Source organism: Montipora capricornis, chromosome 14, assembly GCF_036669925.1.
Source record: "Montipora capricornis isolate CH-2021 chromosome 14, ASM3666992v2, whole genome shotgun sequence".
Taxonomy (NCBI): Eukaryota; Metazoa; Cnidaria; class Anthozoa; order Scleractinia; family Acroporidae; genus Montipora; species Montipora capricornis.
In genome coordinates this window covers 46,052,046-46,056,749 of record NC_090896.1, presented here as the reverse complement: position 1 = coordinate 46,056,749, position 4,704 = coordinate 46,052,046, and positions in this window count along the sequence as shown.

Sequence of the window (4,704 nt, the reverse complement as noted above, 5' to 3'; positions counted from 1 at the left end):
ATCAACGGAGTTGATAATGTAAATTGGCCACCGTACAGAGATTCTAAAAGCTAACGTTTCGAGCGTTAGCCCTTCGTCAGAGCGAATAGAGGGATTATGGGTTACGTGTAGTTTTAATAGTAGAGTAGGAGCTACGCTATTGGTGGTAACATGGCAACGTGAAAAATAGGAATGTATTAGTTAAATGAAAAGCGTTCGTTAATACCGTGAGGATTAAGGGTGCCGATTTGAAAGATGAATTTTTGTTCCAGATTCTTGCGACTTTCCGTCGTACCAGAAACACTAGCAAGATATCGGGACCTAAGCGATCTGTTAAGATCACCCATCGTTTCACATGTACCTCCGCAAATGTCATTTATTGCATAACCTGCACGTTATGCAATAAATTATACATTGGTGAGACAGGTAGACGACTAGGTGACCGATTCCGTGAACACCTTCGCGATGTTGAGAAGAATGACAAGGATGCATCTAAGCCAGTCGCTCGCCATTTTAATCTGCCTAACCACTCCAAAAAAAAAATGGCTATCTGCGGCCTTTCCCTACATCTAGGTACGACGGAAAGCCGCAAGAATCTGGAACAAAAATTCATCTTTCAAATCGGCACCCTTAATCCTCACGGTATTAACGAACGCTTTTCATTTAACTAATATATTCCTATTTTTCACGTTGCCATGTTACCACCAATAGCGTAGCTCCTACTCTACTATTAAAACTACACGTAACCCATAATCCCTCGATTCGCTCTGACGAAGGGCTAACGCTCGAAACGTCAGCTTTTAGAATCTCTGTACGGTGGCCAATTTACATTATCAACTCCGTTGATAAAACCAAATTTTTGTCATTGACAACTGTTCAGCGTCCTCTCGCAATCTCGACTTAAATCTCGACTTCAATTTTGTTTTTTTGCACTCGATTTCTTTTTGATTCGTGACGTCATCAAAAATTTTCAACTTCGAATTTATTTTCCCATCGAAAACCTCATTACAGATTATTTCATCAAATAAACTGGAACTCGATTTACATTTCTTTTTTGGTCTGGATCTATAAGTTATAATTTTCGGCATCATATTTTGTACATCTCGACTAATTTTTGGCTTTTGGAATAACATTTCGATATCTGGATATTTTGACCGCAACGGAACGCCATATGACAGTTTGATAGCTTTTTGATTTTTTGTGACATTTTGGCGAGGTCCAGAGCTTGGCAATTTTAAGTGCTGGCATCTTTGAACATTTGGTACATTCCACTCATTTTTGACAAGTGACAAATCGGTCGCACGGAAAAAATTACCTGTTGACAGATTTTTTTGTAAAACAAACAACCTTTTTACACTAGTGCGACCCGGGCCATAGTGAGCTGCGGATGTGATGAAATCAAGTGAAGATATAATCCTCGCAGTTATGAACGCAATTTTAGCAATTGCGTAGAGAAGGAAGCCCCAAAATTTCAGGGTTTCAACGGGGTTTGAGCCCTTGACCTCGCAATTTCTAAAATTGCATTTATAACTGCGAGGATCATAGCTTCACTTGATTCAATATATGGTTCATTTCATATATCATTTCGTTCATACAAATGACCAGCTCCCAACGTCAGTGGCTTCATAGCTCAGTTGGTTAGAGCGTCGCACCAGTATCACGGGGTTCAAACCCCATTGAAACCCTGGAGTTTTCAGGCTTTTACGCAATTGCTAAAATTGCGTTCATGACTGCGAGGATCATAGCTTAGCTTCGCTTGATCGAAAGTATCGTTAGTGAACTGTAATTTTTGGACAAAGGGGATAGTTTCTAAAGAAACTGTGGTGCTGCGTCGGTCGGGAAGTAGTACACAAAAATTTGGTTTTATCTGATAATGTATAATTCCTGTACGCTGGTCAATTTACATTATCAAATTTTTGTGTAATTTTTGGACGTTTTTATTATGGGCAGCCGTCACCGCCAAAAATACAAGCCTAGTTAATGGTTAAGAATAAACCGGAATGGTTTAATTGTCCTTTGTAGAACGGTTTATCAGAATTTAAAAAGGTGTATTTAAAACACAAATGGACAAGTCACCTTTAGTGAAATGAAATAAACAAACATTAAATGGTTTAGACAATTCAGAAACGGCATGTGCTAAAACACAGACGATAGGCGGTAGACGGTAGACGATGGACGATAGACGATAGACGATAGGTCAAATTTATCAAAAGCGGAAAAGATTTGTGTGACAAATTTTTCACGGAAACGATTTTCATATGTCACGTGACACGTGACTTGCGGAAACCTTTGCCAACGAGATGCTTCTGTGAAGCATACACTGGGTTGCCTGTGGTACGTGCTACAGAAAATCAGAAGGCACTGAATTGTGTAGACTTGCCACAAGTCGACCTCACGATAATCCCAGGAGAGAATGTTTCGGCGAGCGAATCGTGATTTTTCGCACGCGAAGTGGATAAGCGAGCGACGAAGTCGCGAGAGGTCGACTTGTCTCGCTTGCGTCTCGCGCCAAAAAGGGGATGACGTCATTCGCAAGCCCTGAACTTCCAAGGCGCAATCCGACTAAAACAGTCAAACATGTTTGTTTCTACGAAATCGAAAGAGGAAATTTGTTGACTTTGTGCTAAAGGTATCAGAAACAAAGATGAAATAAAACGAAAGCTTATTTCAATCTCGAGTCGCCGCTTGGAAAGGAGATCTCCAGTGGTATTTTTTGGACCAACACTTGTGCCGTGATTTGTGCTAAGAGAAACGAAAGACTAATTCGAAAGATTAGCGAGTAAGGGAAAGCTTCGAATCGTCAAGAAAGTCAATTGATTTCACTCATGAAAGATCAGGTAAGCTTCAGGTGTAGGAGACGTACTAGACCGAAATTAAAAGATACATCTTACCATTTAGCGATGCAATGACTCTCGTCGATGAATACACATGCATTTTAAACTTTTTTGTTCCATTGGACGAAAAATGTGTTGATAGTCGTTGAGAATCGCCTCGGGACTTCCAAACACCAGTTTATACTTAAGATTTTAAATGTGTTGTCTCCTACATAGCGACCGGCTAGAGACCAAATCTTTCGTGAGTGAAATCAGTGGAAGAATTACGAAGGCGATAGCATGCCACCCGCCCCAAGTAAACGACCAAAAGCCTACGGGACTAGTTCAAAGGTCAGACTTTTCCCAGCTCCGGTTGGAGAAGACAAACAGATCTATGCAAGACAGATATTCTTGAATTATTTTCCTGTGATGGTCGCGCAATCGGAATATCTAGCATGTTTGAAAATCACGCTTCACTACTTGTGGCAAATTTTGATTGACAACTCTATCCCCTGGGGTCCACGAGGACTACTCTGATTGGCCTAGCTCAGCGACCCGTTTTTGGGTCGCTAAATTGGCGCCAATCAAGTATGAAAAGTCCTTCGTTCCAGGCGTATCTAGACGAAGGACTTTTCGAAAGTCTATGAATTGTGTGGTATTGAAATACAGCATTCCAGTCTCTGAAGAATAACAAATAAAAGAGAAGCGAGAAACATTGGCTTCTGGGCTGACATGTTGATAATTTTCAAGTTCCCTCACAACTTCTTTTTACCACAAGTGTGCCCTCTGAGCATCTGACAGCTTTCTAATGCTAAAGTTCACTGAAGTTAAGCCCTGCCGGGCGGGGTTAGTGTTTGGATGGGAGACCAAAACAATGTACCCCTCATAAAAAACAGAAACATCTCACCGAAAATACTATTAACGCTAACAAATGTGAACTCAGCAAGGTACAGATTATGTTAGCTTGCTTTATGCAAAACAAATATTGATGAAAAAGCAAATAACTATTGATACACAGTTTTCAGAAAGAGCAGAAGGAAGTTTCCCGGACGGTCGATCGAGAATAAAATATTTACGGCATGAAAACAACATTAATTTTGAACCGTGAATATAGAATATAAAAAGTTACGATCAGCGACAAACATTTTCGGAGATTTTTGCTACGTTCAAGTAAATTGCAAAATCGAAAGTGGCATGGCCGGAATTCAGCGGGCGCCGTGATTAAGTTACCGCGGCATGTTTACTCGCCAAACAGTGAAGCATCTGTGTCAAATGATGGCAAGATACCGGGTTTTTGAAAGTTTCTTTTTCTGTGAAGTGTTATAAAGTTTGACAATGAAATGAGCGAAGTCAAAACAAAGATCACAATCGCCCAACTCTTGTTTATGCAAAGTCAAAATTTACTCTCCAAGACGCGTACGACGTTATTTATCACCAGGTAATTCCATCATTTTGGAAATAGCAGCTACTTTATTATTCATCTGCGTCACAAGTTTTCACTGATTTTGGGGCTCATTTTGTTGAAACTCAAGCACGCTTCCAACAGGCCTGTGAACCCTTCCTGCTTACAGAGCAATACTAAAAAACTTCTCCCATATCACATTTCAACCTTAAGCTCGAAAATTCAATACACAACATGATATTATAATTCACAAAGCCAGAAAATACCACAGAATCCTTTTCCAGCGAAAATTTTATTGAAACAAACAACATATTTGCTCTTAGAGGCGAAAACCTCTTCCTATTTCATTGCGTGCGTGAAGACAAGAAACTCAATCGTGTCAAATTACCATGTACTTCAGGTAAATACAGCTCACTTTGATCTCGTCTCGACGGGCGATAGATTGTTGTCGAAGTCCATTACTCGTCGCTTTTGAGATTCCTGCCTAGTTTATCCAACTGACTTTCCATT